Here is an 8245-nt window from a genome sequence, read left to right as displayed (position 1 = left end):
ACCAGCAGATAACCACTGGTGATGTTGAAATGACAATAGTTATCCTAGGGGACTCAGCCTACCCCGGTTGGTCCCCTGGCTCATGAAGCAGTACACTGGTCATCTGAACAGTTCCAAGGAAAGATTCACCCATTGGCTCAGCAGTTGAGGAATGATAGTTGAAAGTACTTTTGGCAGATTGAAGGGACAGTAGTAGTGTTTATTCACTAGATTAGATCTACATGAGAAAAAATATCCTAATGATTATAGCTGCCAGTTTTGTCCTGAATAATATGTGTTAGGCAAAGGAAAAAAAGTTGGTCCCTGTGTTGGAGTGTGGAGGTGGAGTAGCTGTTTGCTGACTTTGAACAACTGCACACAAGGACCATTATAAGTGATCAGTGTGGATCTATGAAGCTGAGGGACGTCTTGAAAGAGAACTTTAACAGTCAGCCATAGTAACATGCTATGCTGGACAATGCTCTCCCTGGCCCTGAATTTTGGGGGGGTTGTTAGGAATTGTGTAGTGTTTGATGTAGATTTATGAATATCACACTGTCTTTTAATGAAACTATGAGTTATGTGTCACTTACTGAATATTTATAATGATTATACTGTGTTCCTAAGTGAACTGATGAGTTCTGTGGTCTTGTTCTATTACAAATAATATGTGCTTTGAGTAGCACTAGGAATTGTGCAGCATATATTATCAAGTAATAAAGATTAAATTATTTCCAGACAGTAAAAAATATTGTTCACCAAAACCAGTACAAAACATTAATGTGCAATTAGAAACCAGTACAGTGCAAACTTAAATTAATGGAGCAAAACCTTAAAATTAGAACAGCAGAAAACATCTGTGTCCATTTCAGTCCATTTCTGCCAAACATAAACCAATCGTGACTCTCACAGGTCAATGTATGCAAAGCTGTGGTCTTCCTTTCTATCCTCGGGTGTCGTGTAGTAGAGGGGTAGGGATGCATCCCATAATGCCAAATGGAATATATTGGCCAAGGCAATTTTCAGTATAAATCATGCACTAATAAGTTGATGCAAAGTGACTTGTGTCGACCCATGTTTGTCATGTAGAGCAGGCCTTATTTAGGTAGTTGACTGGAAGCTCTTGGGTGCAGAGTTCTTTTGAAACCTGTCCATCCTTTTATGTATCCATTCTGTATTTATTTTGTATGTATATGTCTACCTAGCTAAGAGAGATAGACATGCTAAGGGAGATAGAAGAAATGATAAAATGCCAAATTCCCATCTTCTGGTTTTATTCATCATATTGGTTAAGTTATGTCAGCTCTTTGGAATTTTGAAGGCCTCTGTATAACATTGAGGCCACTAATCAAAAGATTTAGACTCAATATCTTTTTTTTTTCCTCATAAACTTTGCAAAAGATAAATTGATATGCTGAGTAGTGACAGTCTTCTTATTTTATTTTCTACTGATCGATCTTGACCAAAGCTAGACCTATTCCAAAAGTGGTTCCTTTGTCCAACCCATTAGTGGCTAAAATATTATTCTGTCAACATTTTAGACCATCTAAAAATGTTTGGAACTCCAGCAAACACTTCAGCTGGGTTATGAACTCTAGAGAACAAGTTCCTCTCAGTTTTTGATAATTAATTTGAAAGCTATTTGTCAGTTGTGCGGTAAGCAGATGGAATGTACTCATAATGTGAGCCAAGTAAAGGGAAAATTGAAAATCATGTCTCCAAGTCAGCAGGAAATTCAAACTTTTCCAAGCATGGGAATTAAAGAGAAATGCAAAAAAACATAAGCTAATGGACAGAATTAAATTACTTTGTCCTAACCTTGTTCTGGGCATGAGTTTTGGAAATGTTTCTCTGACAAGCTCTAATACTTGACTGTGTTAACACTTTTATCAAGACTGGTACAGGAAAAAGGTTACAATCTTATGAACTAAAACTCAAAACTCTTAGTACTATCTTCTCCCCTAAGCATCTCAAAGGCCGAGAAAAGGAATACCAAGACCAGAGTAGCTATTTTCTTTGTCATTGCAATTATTTTTTCCCCAAATAGCATCTTTTGTAGAAAAGCGGAATCAAACCAATTCCCAAGCAGTCTAACTTCTTATTAAATTGGTGCTGGAAAAATATTTCTTTACCTGAAATTGATCTTCATTAGGAGCTTAATCACTTATGAGTGATGTCAGAAAGCAGCACTGAGTCACCAGTAGAGTTGGCTGAATATTATGCTTACTTATTCACAGTTCACTAAAGTGAAGTAAGCTGAGAGGAGTGAGCAGTGTGGCCTGAACAACATACCATGACATATAATACAACACTGAGGTGACTGTTCAGGATACCATTTCACTAGAGCCCTTGGTCACATTTCTATATTAGCGGATCATCTTCATGACTATCCTGTTCTCATTTTTTTTCTAAGTGCAGCACCTAAGTCCTCCCAAGTATATTATTACCTCTAGATGGTAAAAGGACTAAATGAAACTTCTGAAAATAGTTACTACTCCTGTCATTTATAGTCACAGGCTTGCATTTAAATATATAGTTAGAAGACTAGCAACAGATTAATCAAAATGGCAGCTATCTAGTATAATGCAACATTTATGGCTGCTTGTCTTCTGACTAACAAATACACAGACTCACCAACTACAAGCCTATCATGACCCTCAGATACCAAGTATTATTATTTATATTTATTATAATAATAAAGGGCCAACTGGGACTGGGGCCTCAGTGTGCAAGGCACTGCACAAACATAGAATAGTGGAGCGTTTCCCCTGAGAAGCTTACAGTCTAAGGAGACAAGGCAGACCATGGGTGGGGGAAAGGGATGTAATATGCAAGCAGCATGATCAGGGTCATGGACTGCACACATCACATTAGCACCATTTTTTCCCCCTTCAAGTATAGGATTATGAAGATGGATGAGGAAAAAGAGAGAATTACAGAGAGATAATACATAAGAGCATTTTAGAACAGGCCCACCTCAAAAATGGCTGTTCTCCATTCAAGAAGCCTGTGTCATGACAGAAGTGCCCCAGGCAGCAATGGAGGGACAAACTTCCTTAAATAGGAATCAACTTCCAATAGAAGCATAGAAGGCTGATTATTCCTTTGGCACCAAGGAGATAAGATGCATTTGTGAAACAAAGACCGACTCTTATAATAAGGGGATTCAATCATTATAAATATCAGGGCTGCTTTAATTCATGCCTGATTGTAATGCTTCCCTAAGCCCATTACACTGGTCATGGGTCAGGAGTTCAGTTTGCTCCTGACATGCCTCCAGCATGCTCTCCATGCAGGGTGTGGAAGGAAGGGGGCCAAGTACAGTAAGTGGCATAGAGTTAACTATGCTGGCTCTGTGCAATTCTGGAACTCCTACACTGGTTATTTAAACCAGCTTTTCATCCGCTATATTGACCTAATATGGTAACTCCTTATTCTTCTAGATAGGTGCTGAACTAAAACTAAGTCCTAAGTACTGTCTCTTTCTCTCTCCAAACTTCACTCAGTATCCTGCAGAATTGAGGTCCACAAGCTGAACAATTTATGGTGGTCATTTCTTTCTTGACAGCTTCTGTACTGTAACTCACTGTGTCTGATGAGGACTGGAGAAGGTAACATAAAACCCCAGGATCTATATTACCATAGGTGTAATTAGGGAGGGAATTATAAGGGTTCTACTTCTCTTGAAACATAAGAAGTCTCTGAAAGGCAAATTTTACTGTATAGTAAAATATATTTGTATATTCACAGTTTAAACCATACATTATGGAGGAAGACCAGATCTTATGTCCTTCACTGTAACATGTCTGTTCTTTACACCCACAGTGAGTCTGCAGCAAGTCAGTGAATAGGGCTCAGCTGTCCTGACTCCTATTGCAGTGTTGTTACACAGTAAATAAGAAAATCATACAAGTAAAATTGAGCATTTCTGATTTGTGTTTTCTACTTATAATTCTGCACAATTTGAATGCTAAGCAAACAGCAGATGAATGAAACAAGTTCCTCTTCAGATGACATATGTAAGTCATTAATTCGTTGCATCTGTCTTTAGTCACTCAACTAAAATGTAACAAATATGAAATGCAACTGTCAGCAAAAGGAAGCTCAGCACAAGGATTTCCCCTCCCCCTCTAGATTGGCTGGAACTTTTACAAAAGTTATATGGGTGATGAAATTAGATCTAATTTATCTAGTTAGATCTTTTTCCCCAATCATATTTGCAAATGAAGAACTGTGTTAAGTGAGTTACTTAGATGAAGAAAAGAAAGGTCCCTTAAGAATTTCCCCTTGATGTATTCAATTAAGTGCCTTGTTAAAGTCAGCTCTAGTGATTCTTTTCTGTTAAAACAGTATTTTCTGCTAATTTAGTCTAATTAAGTAGGTGTCATGAGGTCATTTTTATGTGCCAGCTCATCTTTCTTTGAAGATTTTTTAAAACAAATAAACAAGCAAACAAACAAACAAAGAACATTGAGTGGCACATGTACTTTATCATGTTGCAAGATCATATATATGAATATTGAAAATGTGGAACTATTTTCTACTTCCAAAATCAGGGTTGAAAAATCATTGAACTTGTCAAGTGCTGACTCATTTGGAGAGTGAAGGATCTGATACACATTACATAGGGAAGGATATAGAGCAGTGGTGGGCAACCGGGCTGCAGGGATGTGCTGGCTGCCTCTTCCCACAGCTCCCATTGGTTAGGAACGGCGAACTGCAGCTACTGGGAGCTGTGGGAGTCTGTGCAAATTTAACCACAGGAGCTGTGGTTAAAAATTCAGGAAACATTTTTCACTTTTTTTTTTGGTGAAATATGTTTTACCTTTTTTGTCATATGGGTAACCCCATTGACATCAATAGGACTATTGGTGTACTTAAAGTTATACATGCTTAAGTGCTTTATTGGATCAGAATGTTATGCCATGAAGCAGAAGTAACTCTGTTGCCATCAATGAAGTTCCACAGATTTAAGACCTGTGTAAATGAGAGGAGAATCAAACCCAAAGAATCTGAGTTCAGAAAAGACATGATGACATAAGTTTAAAAAATATTGGAGGGAAGAAAGATGGGACAGTAATAGCAATAAAATCATGTGATTGTTTTGGCTGGGAATTTGAAGATACTGAGGGTTATCTAACTATACTGTTATTAAGAAGGGCAAATTAGGATTTACACACCTAATGGAAGAAATGTGATTCCAGCTGATCAGTACAGAGGAAATTTGCATTGACAGTGCCATGGCTGTATCTACTGCATGGGTAGCAGAGGACTTCTTTCTCCAGAGCTGTAACTGCATCCTTTCTTGAAGACTAAAGAAAAACAAAACTATTATACATTCACATTCTAATTACAATTAAACAATGTAAATCGAGAGACATTGATGGTGGCCCAAATATAGTAGCAGGGTAGTAGACTAATCTCAAGGAGTTCCTAATCAATTTTTTTTTGCAAGAAAAACTCAAGCGTGCCAACCACCTAACTCCAACTGCTATCTTGCTCAACTGATCAGGAAACATCTAAACCTCTCTTCCTTCAAAAATGCTTTCCTACATAACTGGCAACTTTTAGTCTTTAGTTACTACTAGAAAAGTGAATTCATAAGGAAAAGGATACAGCCAGGAAAATATGTTTGATAGTGACCTGATATCAATCTAATCAGAAGGGACCAGATGCTGCAACCCCCTGCAAAATGGACTTACATCAAAAAGTGCTACCTAAGTTACCGGGGCTCTTTCAACCCAAAGCTCTTGGTAACTTTTACTCTGTGCAAGGAGGTGTCAGGAAATAAATGAAGGGAGACATGGCTGTCGGACCGATAGATGGCTGGCACAAACAGCAACACAAGAGTGCTTTCACTTAAAGCTAAATTTTACTTAGTCTCAAGCACTTACACATATCCACAACAGGTTAGCAAAACACTCCCAACCCTCGATAATTACGGAAGCTGAGTGTGGCTCTCGAGTGGCACAGAAGTAGCCTTCTGTTGGCCAAATCTTCCATTTACTAGTGGGAACCACAAGATGCGTCCAGAGGGAGATTCCCTCTACCTCAAACATTTTCCCCTTATTTATACATTAGTAACACAATGACATGTCACTTAAAGAAAAATTTTAAGCAAGCAGTTTCAAAGGTCAAGCAAGAGGTTTCCTTCTAAACACCAATTAACCAAGTGTGGGTCTTTTTTCAGAATTTGCACGCCTTGAGGCCTTAACAGACACATTCCTGAGGGCACATAGATAATCTTCCTGTTCTTCTAAAATGCATGTATCAGCAATTTCAACACAATTCTTGTCAGGAAGGACGTGGGGTCAAGCTGCCCTTTCTGTGGCACCCAAAACCCCCTCGCCTCCTGCCTTGGTTAAACTGAGGCTTCTGCATGGCCAATTTATGGCCTGCTGACATAGCTTTTTTTAGCAATAAGCAATAGTGGTTTCAGGCACTTTACTGGTTTGCCAAAATCTCCCCGTACAGGAGATTTAGGCCTGGTCTACACCAAAAATTCATGTTGATATAATTACATTGCTAAGGGCAGTGAAAAATTTCACACCCGGTGCAAAGTTGTTAGGTTGACCTAACCCCCACTATAGATGAAACTAGACTGATGGAAAAATTCTTCTGTTGACCTAGCTACCACTTTTTGGACTAGTGGATTAACTACATCAATGTATCTACACTGTAGTGCTACAGTGACACAACTGCAGTGTATACTGTTATAGCCCTGGTAGTGTAGACATACCCACAGTGTGAACAGAGGTTGGGGAATCTGGCCCACAATTGTTATTGTTACCCTTTGGGCAACACTCATGTACTGATGCTGTAAAACTGAAAGAGGATGACACAGTTCATTGCCTTCGAAGATTGCAATCTAAAATGGACTGACAATGCAGAACAGACATGTTAGACACTAGGGAGTCCAAATCTGCGAGTCCTTACTCACATGAATAGTCCCTACTAATGCCAGGAGTCCTATTGACTTAGTTGGACTTTCTCACATGACTTAGGATTTACAGGGTAAGGCCTGGATGACCTATTGATTGATAACTCCAGTCTTAAGGAAGTGCATATATATGACCAAGGCCCATAGGCCTCAAATGAACGCTGACAAATACATACCTGGAAACCAGTCTGGCTCACCTGTGTATTGGTATTGTTAAAATAGGTATTAGATTTAAAAAGAATGTGTTTAGACTTTGCTAAATGCTTTTAAGTTGCTGAATGTATTAATCTCACATAACATCTGTACCCCATGTCATAAAGTTATATTGAGTGTTTGCAGTGTACACTTCTGTAACTGTTTAACTCACCAAACAGGAAAGAAGCATTAACTAATGTAAAATGCTGTATTCCTATAAAAGGTGTTATACTTTTTTCCATTCTTCCTAAAAGAAATAAATCTAGTGTTGCTTTACAGTCCGAATATCGCTTTTCAAAAAGACACTAGAACTTAAAGAGATCTGGGCTGTCAGAAAAGCGCTACTGGAGGCTAAAGACAGGGAGGCAGCAGCTTGTGAGTAGCCTCAAAGTAGAAAAAAAGCTCCTTTTAAACCCTCCATACTTCACAACATTGCTTGCTTCTTATTTAGCAGTTCCTTATAGATGGTTATGCAGCTTTGGGACCTGCATGGATCTAAAGCCCACAGAAGGCAGTGGAATTCTTTTCCATTGGGCTTTGGATCAGTTCCTTTAAGATGTTTTTCTATTGGACAAGCTAAAACTTGAAACCAGTCAAGTGATGAGCTGCTGAACAAACATCCACTGCACTATGGAGAAGGTTGAAACAGTAGGAGTTAATCAGAATCCAACTTAAAGCTGCACAGAAACAAAAACAAAACAAAAAAAAGAAAAATTTAGATACGAAATAATGTAAAGGAAGTAGGTCATTTCTGTCTGCTATTTTTTTCACTGTGAACTATTTCCATAATGGAATGATATTTCCCTACATAGGCTGCATCTTTGTCAGTTTTTCAGTATATAAAAATGCAAGTTTATATCCATATTATACTATTACACTAGCAGAGGGTGTTCATTAAAATATGATTTAGATGACGGAATGAATTAGACATCGCACTGAATAAAAGCATTATTTGTGGTCTACCAAAATGCATGCTGAGCTTTCTCAATACTACTGAGGTCTAACATCTATAATGAAACTTATTGACTAATCAGCCAATCAGCCAGGAAAAAAAGTCAGCTATGTATTCATCTGTTGAAAACTTATCTGTATTCTAAGTGTTTCTGTATGTTAGCTGAGCTTCTGTGAGAT

The sequence above is a fragment of the Malaclemys terrapin genome, chromosome 3, assembly GCF_027887155.1.
Source record: "Malaclemys terrapin pileata isolate rMalTer1 chromosome 3, rMalTer1.hap1, whole genome shotgun sequence".
Lineage (NCBI taxonomy): Eukaryota > Metazoa > Chordata > Testudines > Emydidae > Malaclemys > Malaclemys terrapin.
The sequence above is the reverse complement of the archived record's forward strand: the minus strand, read 5'-3'. Positions refer to the sequence as shown.